This window comes from Eleutherodactylus coqui, chromosome 5, assembly GCF_035609145.1.
Source record: "Eleutherodactylus coqui strain aEleCoq1 chromosome 5, aEleCoq1.hap1, whole genome shotgun sequence".
Classification (NCBI taxonomy): domain Eukaryota; kingdom Metazoa; phylum Chordata; class Amphibia; order Anura; family Eleutherodactylidae; genus Eleutherodactylus; species Eleutherodactylus coqui.
The window spans coordinates 178,039,147-178,055,247 of NC_089841.1; positions in this window are offsets into that span (position 1 = coordinate 178,039,147).

The window sequence follows — 16,101 nt, forward strand, 5'->3', positions numbered from 1 at the left end:
GGTGGTGAGCGGGGAGGTTGCAGAGGGGAGTGGGGGCGGGGGGAGAGAGAGCTCCCCCCTGTTCCCCACTGCTACCCCCCACTCCACCACGCCGCCCCCCGAATCTTTTCGTCCGAGTAGTCAGTTACTCGGAAAAAGCAGTGCTCGAGTGCAAAAACACCCGAACCGAGTATGCTCGCTCATCTCTAATAGAAGTAGATGCGTCCACAGTATGATCGCAATCGCTAGTAGATTCCTGCTCTGCAGGATAATAGATAATGATGTTATGAGCTGATGGCCAGTTAACTCTTTCGATTGTTGTTCAGCTTGTAATTTTTCCTCTGTTCACCAGGTTTGTGTATATATTGGCCTGACATGTTAATCGTCTTAATATCAAATAAATCTGAATTGTTTACAAATCTAAAAAAAATGAATTTGGTTTAGCAATTAATCTAGCAATATTATTAGTTAACTATTTTATACACTGGTTCTTGCTGGAAATTCTGGTGACCAAATACACAGAGAATAGAACTCATATTTGTTGGTGGAATTTCCAACACGCAAAAAGATAGGCACTGACCTATCTTTTGGGCGTATTACGCTGGCATTCACATGTTTGCCAGTGTAAATAACAGCCTGTCATGTCTTCAATGCACCCTGGGGCGCTGTGGAGCCATGTCTGAGGGCTGGGGATGTGATTGTTATACTTACTGGGGTTCCCACTGACTGTCAGTTCTCCTCCGAAGCTGGCAGCATCTCGCATTAGTACAGTAAGGTAAGAAATTGCCACTGCAGGGAAGAAGACGGGCTGTCTACATGGACCAGGTGAGTAAAATCATATCCTTGGGTCTCTGTTATGTCCTCACAGCACCTTAACTTAGTGCTGTGGACATATGTTAGGGTAACATATGCAGTGTTTTGCTGTTGGTATCAGAAAAATTATTTGTTTCCTGGTCGGCCATGCCCTCTGGCCACGGGTAGAGCTGGACCACCCATGTGGGGTCGTGGTGTGGGCACAACTTCAGTGCCCACACCATAACCATGATGCTATAGTATGAGTTGCAGAAACGACCTGCTCACTTCAACCTTCTATGACTTCATAGCTTAGGAAGCTTGGTTAATTGACTGATTAATGAAAAATAAGCAGTTTTAATTGTGACTATATTGGAGATTTTGGTCAATAGTCGGTCATAATATGCATTGTATTTAGAGATGAGTGAACGTGCTCGTTTAGGACAATTACTCGATCGAGCATTGCCTTTTTCGAGTAACTGCCTACCTGAGCGAAAAGATTCGGGGGGCAGCGGGGTGGAGCGGGGGGTAGAGGGGGGAACAGGGGGCAGCTCTCTCTCTCCCTTTCCCCCCCACTACCCACCGCAACCCACCAGCTCACCCCCGGCGCCCCCCAAATCTTTTCGCCCGATTAGACACTCGAAAAAAACGATGATCGATCGAGTAATTGCTCTAAACGGGCATGTTCGCTCATCTCTAATTGTATTGCATTTTGTTGCAATTCACCAGACAGCTATTATTAAAAAGTATTTTTTCTTGGCAACATTTGACGATCCTCTTATTTGTATGTTTGTGGGTGCATCGGACAAAAGTACAACGAGACAAGTGATTATTGCAGAATATTGATATGTATCTCTCTTCAGGCAGCTCTAGGTAGTAAAAATGATGCCTTAGACTACTGTAAAACCCCTAGAACTTGACAATTAGTGAAGGATTGGTCGGACAAAAGGATTATAGGTTGCTTTGGATAATGATGTAAAACATAGTTGCATTTCTGCCCATGTGTTGAATGAAAGCTGCTACATCTCTACAGATACAGACCTCCATGATAGGGTGTCTTGTTGCTGACAATACTGCACAGTGCAGGGGTCCACCCCGGAGGAGTCTCAAAGCAGAAAAGTGTGAACCTAATTGTCCTTTAACAATGTACAGGAGCTTAAATCGAAAGTCTTTCGGTTCATTGCAGATGGACACCCATTATGGGTCTTTCTGCTCCTTGCAGCATCAGCAATTCAAATCAGTTTGTGTGAGACCCACCTGAGGCCGCAACTCCGGTGAACTTGTGGAGAATATGCGTACTTCTGTTTTAAAACACTCGGCTGTAACATGAGCATCAGATTGCAGGACCTGCAGTCATTCTGGATGGGATTCCAGATTGTCTGGGTGATGTAAGTGATGCACAGGGTGAATGATCTCACCAGGAAATAAGGACCATGGAAGAACAGGACTGCGGACGATGGGATACACATATGATGGCGGACTACTGGTGACCATGGAAGAATAGTACTGCGGACGATGAAATACGCATATGATGGCGGACTACTGATGAAACATCCAGGGCGAATGTCCAGGGATATCTCATCACAGGAAATCACAAAAATATAGTTTCATCAACATCTCAATGAAGAAACTCTTTGTTTTATTCGTATTCTAGGCTCCTTGGGGTTTATCTTTGTACCTTCAGCTTTTGATTGGCAGTCATTACATGTATAATACAATATGTGTACATGTATGCATTTATATGGACATATGTCACTACATGTATAATACAATATGTGTACATGTATACATTTATATGGACATATGTCATATCTTGATAAGCAGACTTGATGGAGAAAAACGAATGTCATTTTCAGAATCTATGACCCCAAAATACCCCAAAAAGTTCTAACATCTCAGTCACCAAAAATTGTGTTCCCCAGTGTAATTTTCTGTTGAAATCAACTTTAGTCTAATATATATGCATACCATAATGTGTAACTGTGCTTTTTAAAAACTTTTCACATCTTTAGAACATGTCAAAGATTTTGATCGCTGGAGGTCTGGGTGCCACCGATCACTAGAATAAGAGGTATATTCAAATTTAACTCCAGAAGATGAAAATGACTAAAGCCCCATTTACACGGGACGACTGTTAGGCAAACGATGCCCGACACGTGTCCCCGCATGTACTCACTCCCATGCTGTTGCACAGGAGCGAGTATCGTTGGCTCACAGCAGGGTGGCTGGAGGAAATTTCTCTTCTCGCTCTCTCCCGCCCCTCTCCATTCACTTAAGACAGCAGCCGTTCAGTACTGAACTGCTGCTGTTTACACTCAATGATCATCGTTCAGGATTTTAAGCTGTATAAAATCCTGATAGATGATTGCTGAGTGTAAACAGCAGCCATTCAGTACTGAATGGATGCTGTGTTAAGTGAATGGAGAGGGGCGGGAGAGAGTGAGGAGTGCAATCTCCTCCAGCCACGCCGCTGCGAGCCAATGATACTCGCTCCTGTGTAACAGCATTGGAGCAAGTACATGCGGGGCTAGTGTCGGGCATCGTTTGCTCAACACTGATCCCGTGTAAATGGGGCTTTAGAGTAGCATTGTGTGCTGATAATGATGGTAATAATGAGCGAATATTAATATTGCTGAAGTTGTTACCGGTGGTATCTGTGAGTTTTCCCTAGGAAGGTAAAAGTATACTATCTGGAGGGAAGTTATTAAAACTAGTGTTTCATATACCATTCTTAATACATACTTGGAGTACAACAGGACAACTACATTTAAAAGTGCACACTTCTCACTGAGTTTGAAACATCTTAGCTGTCTTGCTGTAAATTTATCTATTAACTACTCTGGAACTTCAGAGAAATTAATTCTTTCAGTGGATAGTGTGGTGAGAAAAAAATAAACTGAAACGTGCCTCTGTAAAAACATTTAAAAAAATCATGCTAACTTCACACAATCCTCTACAGCTGCTGTTTCGACAGTGCCCAGATCCCATTCTTCCAGCTACAGCAAAAATTCCCAGGGAAGTCACGCAATCATGATATGTTTTAATGAAAACAAGGGTTTGGTATGGTGTTAGCCAGTAGATCAAAATGTGATTGTTCCCAGCAAGTGAAACCAAGTAATTTGGTAGATATGATACCTTTTACTGGCTAACAAACATACATGATGTTAATGCGAGCTTTTGAATCTACGTAGGGTTCTTCTTCAGGCTTAAATGAAATAAAGCCGAAGAGGCATGCATATTTATACACACTTATGACACGCACACTTAAGGCACAGACATGGATGTGATTGGTTTGCACTTCAAGGAATACTGCAACAGAAACAGAAACATTTTTAACTAGAAACTTATCAGGGAGTGAAAGTTCATGGTCTCTGAATTACTGTTGGGGGGGTCACCAGGCCAGAAGTGTTAAGGGGGGGTCACCAGGCCAGAAGCCACATAAATCCTTGAGAATAATTTAGCCCTCTATTGAACGTGTCAAAAGTTGTTATACATTTATATTCCCAAATTCTTCTATGGCTTTGTGACGTGAAACTCTTCAATATCACAACTCTCATATCTCCTATGTCATGTCTATGATTAGAAAAGCGCTCGGCCACTGGTAATTCTGTCTTCCTCTGTTTAATTATATGGTGGTGAGATCTCATCCTAGCAAGAATATCAATCTTTAAAGGGGTTGTCTCATGATAGCCCAATACCTGGAATGCAGTACTAGCATGTTCCAAAGCATGGGGTAGTAGGGGACTCGTTTGGGCACCTCCTATTCCATTCACGTCAATGGGACCACTGGAAATAGCCAACTCAGCTTTTTAAAGCAGTCCCATTGAAGTGAATAGAGCTGAAATGTGCTGCCCCATGCTTTGATTCATGCCGAGGCCACATTCCAGGCACAAAAAAAGAAAAAGACCACATTGTCCATCTAGTCTGCCCTTATATCATCTTTCTCTTAGGATAGAACTAGGTTAGTTCAGGCATCTAGAATTTAGGAAAGATTACAAGAATAATCTATTTTCTTTGTGAATATTTACATGTTATACCTCTTTAGATTTGCACTAAAGTGGTAGCCATATCTAAATCATATTTTCTAGACCTGTATGGGCAATGTTGATCAATTACGCAATTTTTCAGTTAGTTGAATGATGTGTGTCAAGAAACAAACTTTATGCCTTATTTGACTTCCTACAAGGTTTCCTAGTATTGGAAGAAATGGAGAAGAGGAAGACAAGATGAAAGGATGAGGACTTGAGTAGTTACATGCAATTATGTCATACAACTTAGATGGTGGTGCACAGTACCTTAGGGTAGAGAATGAAATAACCAGCTAGATACATATGGCCAAGGGTGACAATAAACGTTATGTCAAAAAAGACATGATTAAAAGTTTAAGTATCATTCTCATTGACTCCTGTCTGATTACATTTTCTCATTAACCAGGATATTCAACATTTCTGACAGTCCCAATGAGAGATATGGAATGGCAGTGCACATGTGCAACTGCTGCTCTGTTCATTCCTGGATGCATTGGACCCCTGTTCTTAGGATCGATGGGGATCCCAGCAGTCAAACCCCATGATCAGCAAGTTATAGAGGACAGAATAGGGGATAGCTTGCTTTGTGGGATAAGCACTTTAATTTTTCCTTTTGTCCACCCTTTCCCAGCTTAAAAATGATACAAAGTAACTCAGGCATTAAAGGGGTTGTCCAGTTACCGGACATCATTGGCCCTATATGGAGATGAGCAAATTTTTCAAAGGTTCGGTTTGGCTAGTTTAGTGAGTTTCATCAAAAAACGAAAAAGCTCACTTCCTTGTTGCCTTGCAGTGCTGGGGTCCTAGATTAAAAAAAAAATAAAAATAAAACATGCGCTAGCTTTCTGCGCATTAAAAGTTTATGGGGGTGCACAAATGCGTGCGCAAAGGAATGTGCAAAGGGCTGCGCAATTCAGTGAAAAAAGAGCATTTCTGGAACTCATAAGACAAATAGCCGTTTACATTTGGGCGTGTTTGTCTGCTGCGCGCAAATGAATATGCCTTACGTGTGCGTAAAAAACGCCAATATGAGTGCAAAAAAGACTTGTTCGTATTGCAAATGAGTTGCGCTGAGTTGCGCACAGAAACGCATATGCCCATGTGAAGGAGCCCTAAGGCTGTATTTGCGGTAAGGGCTCATTCACACAACCGTGATTTCACTGTATATTATGCATGCGATGCACAAGCGTGTGATGCACGGTGAATGGAGTCAGTGAAATTACATGCACTTTCAGTGATCTGTTCACATTAGCGTGTTAACATCGCGTGTAGATATGTGCGTGAAAAAGATCGCAGTATGCCCTATTTCGTGAGCGCTGTTCTTTTCTATGGGTAGCATATGTAGCACTGTCCATACGCAATAAATGGTGTATGGGTGACAATGCATACGCAACCCGCTATAAGTGGGGGAAAAAAGACAAAAGTCACACTGCGCATGACAGCGTACATGTCGGCTCACACAGACCAGTAAAACACCGTGTGACCCACGCAATGTTTTACATATACGACCGTGTGAATGAGCACTAAATGAGATGAACATGTTTAAAATTGGGTTCACAGTAGGTCTGCAGGGCTATAAATGAGATGATTGATAGTTACTCGTCGTTCCGTTCAAGAGAAGAGACCGTCAACATCTTCTCCAGTGACCATATGGTATTACGTTTCTAGAACTGCGAAACCCAAACTCATGTGACCAACATGGAAGATGGCTAGTAAGCAATGAAGGTTGTGTCCTGACTGATACTTGTATTTAGAAGATCATTAACTACCCTGTGCGACTTGGAAGATGTCTCTGATGTTTTTATAGATCACTTCATATGCTTGAAGTACACATAGTAATCTCCTAAATTGACAGATATGAGCCAAATCTCACTCAATGATTTTTTTATTTCACAATGTATACGTATTCCTCTTGCGAGCTGCGGGCGAATCTCCCATGTGGGGCACACACAGCAGTATGCAATGCATTGCGCGCCGACAATCCCCCTACACTATCTTGGCATGTATGCACCAAGATAGTGCAAGCCGTGTTTTTTGCACATGCATTTCATGTGCTGTGAGAGGTACAGTTAAAAGTAATTTAAAGATTGTCATGGCGTAATACGCGGAAAAAACCATTCGCGTGAGAGAGCCCTAACAACATTGCAAGTGTAAGGGCTCCTTCACACTGGTATGGGCAGTATCGGGCCATGCATCACGGCCCGATATTGCCCTCGCAATCCTTCTGAAAACCCCTGGATGTGAGGAGTTTTCACATAGAAACTGCTTTGCATCGCTGCGGAGCTGAAGGAATCCCCCGGCGCTGCTGTCACAGCTGCTGCAGGGGATCGTGATGTTCTCCCATAGTTTTCAATGGGACCGGCGCTGCTGCCATTGGCGCCATTGAAAAGAATGGATGATATCGCAAAAAATAAACTATATGCTGCAATTTTTTTTCCACACAGCATCGCAGCAGTAAAAACATCACAAATCAGAATGAAATCATTGAAAATCATTGGTTTTATAAGCATGCGTTTTCACTCACTCTCGCACCGTGAGAAAATCGTGCGATTTCCTCGCCAGTGTGAAGACCCCTTAATAAAAATGTTATCTGGTGCGTCATGCCGGGGGACCTTCACTTTCTTCAGCTTGCAGGTATTCCCTGGTGCATTTATTAAATACTAAGTGTGGTTTCACACGAGCCAGAAAATTGCGTGATTTGCGCTCGATGCGAGAGTCAGTAAAAAAGCAGATTATGAAACCAATGATTAAGGGCTTATTCAGACGACCGTATATCGGCCGTGTATTCACGCCGGCCGATATACGGCATCCCTCTCTGCCGGGGTGAGGAGGCTGGAAGAGCCAGGAGCAGTGCTCTGAGCTCCTGCCCCCTCTCCACCCCTCTGCACTATTTGCAATGAGGGGAGGCGGGATGGGGTGGAGCTAATTCCTGAAACTTAGCCCACCCCGTTCCCACCTCCTCTCATTGCAAATAGTGCAGAGGGGGTGGAGAGGAGGCAGAGAGGGGGCGGGAGCTCAGTGCACTGCTTCCGGCTCTTCCAGCCTCCTCCCCCTGCAGAGAGAGATGCTGTATATTGGCCAGCGCGAATACCCATCCGATAATACGGTCGTCTAAAGCCACCCTTACAATGGTTTCCTTCCCATCAGCAATGTTTTCACTGATGCGATATTGAGAGAACAAAAAATCTTGGCATGGTCTATCTTTCTGCGATGTGCAATTTTCTTTATCTTTCATGTTTCCCTATGGAGCCTCTTTTTTATTGCAACGCAACGAATTTGTGTTGCGATTTTAACATTAGAAAGTCCTATTTACTTTTGCGATTTTATCGCGGATGGCAGCAATGCGATGCAAGATTTTCTAAAAAGAAAGCATTGCTGACGCCCAAAAATTCAGGGAACAAAGATGCAATTTTGCCATGATTTTCTTTTAGCAAAATCGCTAACACCCGTGTGAAAGTAGCCTAATTGATAAGGCATAGAATGTGAAACGCTAAGGGTGGATTCAGACGACCGTATATCGGCTCGGTTTTCACGCCGAGCCGATATACGGTGTCCTCATCTTCTGGGGGGGGGGATGGAAGAGCCGGGAGCAATGCTTTGAGCTCCCGCCCCCTCTCTGCCTCCTCTCCGCCCCTCTGCACTATTTGCAATGAAAGGAGGTGGGGCAGGGCTAAATTTTGTGAATTAGCTCTTCCAGCCTCCTCCCCCTGCAGAGAGAGACGATGTTTATCGGCCGAGCGTGAAAACCCAGCCGGTATATGTTCGTCTGAATCCAGCCTCAGTCAGAAGCTAGCGAGAACCCAGAGAGGATCTGCCTGTCTAAACGCCCTGCATGAGTGCTAACAACCTTAGCAGTGACATCAGCGCTTGTGCAGTCGTTTAGCCCAGTGTTTCTCAAATCCAGTCCTCAGGGACCCCAACAGGTCATGTTGTCAGGATACCCTATAGTAAGAACACCTGTGGCAATGTCTGAGGCACTGACAATAATTACATCAGCTGTGCAACACTGAGGAAATCCAGAAAACATGACCTGTTGAGGTCCACGAGGACTGGAGTTGAAAAACCCTGCTTTAGCCAACAGTTGTCCCGTGTAAACCCAGCATTAGTGTAGGGACTTGCAGGATAACGAGGACCCTATGTGGGTTGCGGTCTTGAAAGTTTGTACAAAAACATGAAGCAATACCTCATATTTATCGATGTTTGTCGTTTATTTTTTGCAGAAAGCATGGTGAATTTAAAGTGCTGAGGGTGTCAGTACCAGCGGGGTTAACTTTGGAGGTGCAGGATAGCCTAGAGGGCTTTACTGTGTGGGGCATCATTAATGGTCAGTAGGACTGCCACCCTATACAAGCCTTATCTGTATACAAGTACAATACCAGCCAGCCACTCCCCTCCATGTATGGCAGGTATGTGAGTGGTTGTTCATCAGTATATTGCACCTGTGCAAGCTGCTCCATATAGCATGCTGTTGGCAAGTGGTGCTTATACCTGCCCTTATGTAGCAGAATACCAGTAAGTATGGCCACTGGCAATGATTTTTTTTTTTAACTCCATAGACTTAAAAAATAGTTGTTTTTTAAAAATTATCTCTTGTTACTTTTAAATTATCACTACGTTCTTGCTGCACTGGATACCTGCTCTCTACTAACCTCCTAGTAAGTAGTGGTAGGCTTGTTCTTAAAGGCGTTGTACACCTTTATTATCTATCTTTTATTATTGCACCAATGCATCTGAAATTAAAAGTTAAGAAACTTTGGCAATCGTGTTCATTAAATATTCTCTATCATTTGCTGTGTAACAGACAACAAAGAGTGTAGCATGACCCTGCAGCCATAGTCACGTCTATCTGTCTACTTCCTGTTGTACCAAATGTTAGTTAGGAAGAAGCAGTGAAGGGTTAGTTAGTTGAGCTGCAGTGTAAAATATGAGGGAGCGACAAAGCTGCCTGAGTCTTCAATCATATGATCAACAGTGCATCTACACATGAGATTCACTGATCATATCTTTATCTTATTGGAACAGAAGTACAAGCAGTCAGCTTGGAACAAAAAAAGTACCATTGTCTAAGGACACTCTTGCACACAGCGTCAGCAAAACGCTGTAATTTTTTTTTTTTTAATCGTTTTTGCACGCAAGTTGCTCGGAGCGTTCAATCAAGGGGAAAGTTCTATCACAATCAAAACTCCGCGGTAAGGCCCATTTAGACACAATGATTATCGCTAATAAGCCATCCTTTAAGCGATAATCATTGTGTGTAATTGCACTTGTATCGTGCAGTTTTTGTTAAGCCATCACTCATCATTGTCTGTCAGCATGCTGAAAGATAACGAGCCTTATCAGTGATTGACAGCGGGATACAGCTGATACTATTGTTTCAGCTGTATCCTGCTCCCTGATCACAGGCTGGGTATGAAGAACAGAGTGGTCCAGCTCTGTTCTCCATACCCAGCACGGAGCACTTGGCTGTATAACAGACGAGCGCTCTGCGTAGAAAACATCTGTATGCAGAAGACAAGCGGGGACACCCTGCTTGTTTTCTGCATCTTCCGCTGGCAGCGCAAGGTGATCGCTCATTTTGAGCGATCATCTCGCGCTGTAAATGACACAACGATGATCGCTCAAAAGTCACTTGAGCGACATCTTTTGATCGATAATCGTTGTGTCTAAATGGGCCTGTAGAAAGCGCATGTGTGAAAGTGGCCTTAACCCCTTAGTGATAAAGCCTGTTTGCGCCTTAGTGACGGTGCCACATTTTGGAAATCTGACATGTCACTTTAACATGGAATAACTCCGTAAAGGTTTTGCATATACAAGTGATTTTGACATTGTTTTTTCACTACATATTATACTTCATTTAGGTGGTAAAAATAGACCAATATAATTTGTGTATATTTATTAGCTGCGCCAAAATTGGGGACATTTTGAAAAAAATTATCTTTTTTTCAATTGCAATATCTCAAATATGTGCAAACATACTGTACAAATTTTTGATAAGATATATATTTCCATCTGTTTACCTTATTCTGAATGCACATTTGAAAATTTTTTTTTTAACCATTTAGTAGACTTACAAGTTCAACATTATCAACATTTTGAGGAACACTTTGTTTTCCTGTACCAAGCCAAGATTAGAAAGGCTCATAGGTGTCAGAATAATGGATATCTCCACAAATGACCCCATTTTAAAAACTACACCCCTTAATATATTCACGGAGGGGTGTCAGGAGTATTTTGTCCCCTACATTTTTCTTTCCAGGAATTAATGCAATTCAGAGGAGAAAAAACAAAATTTCATATTTTTGCAAATACGTCATTTTGAAGGCAGGTTTTTGTTTCTATAGTGCACATGAAACTGTGGATTTAAACCCCAAAATGGATCCCCCTGTTTATCTTGTGTTCAGAAACATACCCATTGTGGCCCTAATCTTTTTTCTACTAATCACTGTGACAGTAGGGTTCTTTTTAAACTTAATTATTTACACTGGGAAGAGCCCACTAACTAATTTTAAACATAAAATATAACTTTTATTCACTCTGTTAAAAATTGAGCTCACTGACAAACATACACAGATATATATCAATCTAAATGATCAATTTACGATCAGTAAAGTATCAACACTGTAGTTCCAATATCAATAGATTCTGTTGGTGGACAAAAAGTATATAAATTATGCACGATCAACTTGTTTTTGTGTATCGTGCAGAAATTAATTTATTCTCCCACAGTCGACGCGTTTCTTCAGTCACCTCCAACCTGTGACTGATTCATCAGGATGGGGAGACAGTATATTACAGAAATAGGTCCACTTTGATGATGGATAGTGAGGATGTATTAATCACTTATCAAAAACTCCCTTTTTTTTTTTTTTTTTTTTTTTTTTTTTTTTTTTTTTTTTTTTCCTCCTTTTCCTGTGGATTTTTATATAGTACGGGAGTTTTCTTTTCCCCAAAATTTGATGATACTTGTGTTGCAAATGGTCTGAATTATGATATTAATTGGTTTCAGCTCAGTACTTGAAGTATCCAGCCCAGATTGATTTAGGTTTAATCATGGTTAACGGATGCCATCCGAGCTAGCTCTCTAACCACATTAATGATATCATTCAGGAATCATGTGGTTACGATAATACACGGACTGGTATCCAACTGATGTATGTATCTTCACTGTGACTCTGTTAGACTAATGGTCATCAGTGTGATCTTATTCCATAAATTATTCTAGTAACTTACTGGGGTACTTCTGTATAGCTGTCCCTGATGTTTGTTTATAAACCATCAGTAAGTAGCTAACAGATGTTACACAGCTACTTGAAATGTTTTTATATAGGCGGTCATAAACACAGTTGGGCCTCAATATTATGAGCCCATTGATAAACTGTGTTATCATTAGTGTCCTTAGTGCAGCTTTAGGTTAGTCTAAGTCAAAAGAGCTAGATACTTTGGCTCAATTGCAGTGACTGAACACTAAAGCTGACTTAGTTTGCTGCCCAGATCACTAAAGAGAGCTGTAACATAGTACTGGAATCGGATGTGATATCTGATAGCACCCTTCAACCTTTCCCACACAGCACAGCATGTGCAACCGCTGGGATCAATGTCCCACAATAAACTGACAGACCTGGTATCCTCTGGTTTGCCAGGGTTTAAGTATACCAAACTCCTCCCCTCTCATTGGGGGCTCGTCTCTGTTTGCACCTATCACAAGATATCCGGCCCTGAAGTGGGCGTTCCTATCTGCTGCAATCATGTGACCACTAGTGTCCCATGACTCAAATCATGTGGCTGCGGATGTCATGTGACCTATTAACTCACGAGGCGCCACACAGGTCCTTAACTATTGCAGAAATTCAGCATTATATCCTGAGTACCGCTGTCTTGCTTGACAGTTTGTTGTTTATGTCTCACTAGCTGTCTGCTTGTTCAACGCCCATACTCACTGTCCCCTTATTAGTTTGAAATCGCTCACTTTTAACGGAGAAACTATCTCCAACTGTTTTATCATATGAATGATGTATTAAATAGGCGATCCTATTGTTTTATGATCACACTACCTAGCAAACCAGTATGAGCAATAAAACATTAGAACAGGGCTGTCGTGTCATTTCTATGATTTGTGCAGTGATATTTATTTGGAGTGGTATATTTTAATTGTAGCTCAAGCTAACAGCAAATGAACTGATTTTTCTTGCTGAACAAGATAAGTGTTTCCATAAAAAGACTACACCATTGTCTTAATTAAGGTTTTTTATTTTTATTTGATCCATTCATCTCAAAATGTTGCTACTATAACCTGTGTGTTATTACAACCATATTTATTTTACAGATGTATTTTTGAGGTCCTCACATTATATTCATGGTATCTATTAACACTTAAATGAAAGGAGCAAACGACAAACATTCATTCAAGCCATTTGGAGCCACTGAATTCAAGCGATGGATCCATCTTGATTCCTTCTGAAGTAGATCACGATCTACATTGCCTCTACGTGCCGTCAAACGCAGGGTCTCAATTCCTCTAAATACCACCTTGGCAACTACTATCTATAGGAAGCCCACAGCTACCAACAATCTCCTCCATTATCAAAGTCACCATCCATGGGCCCTTAAAAAGGGCATTCCAAAAGGGCAGATTTTGAGGACGAAAAGAAATTGCTCTGAACCCCAGGAATTCGAAGTAAAAGCTAGAGAAATGGCGGATAGATTCACAAGACGAGGTTATCCAGAGAACGTGATTAGAGAGGCGCAAACGGCAGCGGCAGTAAGAACAAGAACTGAGCTCCTATCAAGAAAAGTGAAAGAACAGGGTGAAGGTTTAATACGGATGATAGCAACATACGATGAAAAATCCGCCAAAGTTAGGGGAATTTTCCAAAAATATTGGAACATTCTAAGAAGGGACACTGACCTCACAAGATGTTTATCTGAGCAACCCTCTATTACATACCGGAGGGGGAGGAGCGTGAGGGACAGATTGGTGCACAGCCACTATATTCCCAAAGTGGACCCACAAAACTGGCTGGATCAACACCCAATTTCAGGCTCTTTCAGATGTTCGGGCTGCAAAGCCTGTCCTTTTATGGAGAGGACCAAAACCTTCACTGGTGCAGCAACGGGTAAAACCTACTCTATTAGGAGCTTCATAAACTGCAGAACCACAGCCGTTATATATGTCGCAACATGTCCTTGTCCAAAGGACTATGTAGGTAAGACGATACAAGAACTGCGAAGAAGAGTGCTCTCACATATAGGAAACATAAACAGGAATGAGAGCACTAGTTTAGCAAACCACATCCGAGACGTACATGGGAATGATCCCCATAAGGTGGTATTTAGAGGAATTGAGACCCTGCGTTTGACGGCACGTAGAGGCAATGTAGATCGTGATCTACTTCAGAAGGAATCAAGATGGATCCATCGCTTGAATTCAGTGGCTCCAAATGGCTTGAATGAATGTTTGTCGTTTGCTCCTTTCATTTAAGTGTTAATAGATACCATGAATATAATGTGAGGACCTCAAAAATACATCTGTAAAATAAATATGGTTGTAATAACACACAGGTTATAGTAGCAACATTTTGAGATGAATGGATCAAATAAAAATAAAAAACCTTAATTAAGACAATGGTGTAGTCTTTTTATGGAAACACTTATCTTGTTCAGCAAGAAAAATCAGTTCATTTGCTGTTAGCTTGAGCTACAATTAAAATATACCACTCCAAATAAATATCACTGCACAAATCATAGAAATGACACGACAGCCCTGTTCTAATGTTTTATTGCTCATACTGGTTTGCTAGGTAGTGTGATCATAAAACAATAGGATCGCCTATTTAATACATCATTCATATGATAAAACAGTTGGAGATAGTTTCTCCGTTAAAAGTGAGCGATTTCAAACTAATAAGGGGACAGTGAGTATGGGCGTTGAACAAGCAGACAGCTAGTGAGACATAAACAACAAACTGTCAAGCAAGACAGCGGTACTCAGGATATAATGCTGAATTTCTGCAATAGTTAAGGACCTGTGTGGCGCCTCGTGAGTTAATAGGTCACATGACATCCGCAGCCACATGATTTGAGTCATGGGACACTAGTGGTCACATGATTGCAGCAGATAGGAACGCCCACTTCAGGGCCGGATATCTTGTGATAGGTGCAAACAGAGACGAGCCCCCAATGAGAGGGGAGGAGTTTGGTATACTTAAACCCTGGCAAACCAGAGGATACCAGGTCTGTCAGTTTATTGTGGGACATTGATCCCAGCGGTTGCACATGCTGTGCTGTGTGGGAAAGGTTGAAGGGTGCTATCAGATATCACATCCGATTCCAGTACTATGTTACAGCTCTCTTTAGTGATCTGGGCAGCAAACTAAGTCAGCTTTAGTGTTCAGTCACTGCAATTGAGCCAAAGTATCTAGCTCTTTTGACTTAGACTAACCTAAAGCTGCACTAAGGACACTAATGATAACACAGTTTATCAATGGGCTCATAATATTGAGGCCCAACTGTGTTTATGACCGCCTATATAAAAACATTTCAAGTAGCTGTGTAACATCTGTTAGCTACTTACTGATGGTTTATAAACAAACATCAGGGACAGCTATACAGAAGTACCCCAGTAAGTTACTAGAATAATTTATGGAATAAGATCACACTGATGACCATTAGTCTAACAGAGTCACAGTGAAGATACATACATCAGTTGGATACCAGTCCGTGTATTATCGTAACCACATGATTCCTGAATGATATCATTAATGTGGTTAGAGAGCTAGCTCGGATGGCATCCGTTAACCATGATTAAACCTAAATCAATCTGGGCTGGATACTTCAAGTACTGAGCTGAAACCAATTAATATCATAATTCAGACCATTTGCAACACAAGTATCATCAAATTTTGGGGAAAAGAAAACTCCCGTACTATATAAAAATCCACAGGAAAAGGAGGAAAAAAAAAAAAAAAAAAAAAAAAAAAAAAAAAGGGAGTTTTTGATAAGTGATTAATACATCCTCACTATCCATCATCAAAGTGGACCTATTTCTGTAATATACTGTCTCCCCATCCTGATGAATCAGTCACAGGTTGGAGGTGACTGAAGAAACGCGTCGACTGTGGGAGAATAAATTAATTTCTGCACGATACACAAAAACAAGTTGATCGTGCATAATTTATATACTTTTTGTCCACCAACAGAATCTATTGATATTGGAACTACAGTGTTGATACTTTACTGATCGTAAATTGATCATTTAGATTGATATATATCTGTGTATGTTTGTCAGTGAGCTCAATTTTTAACA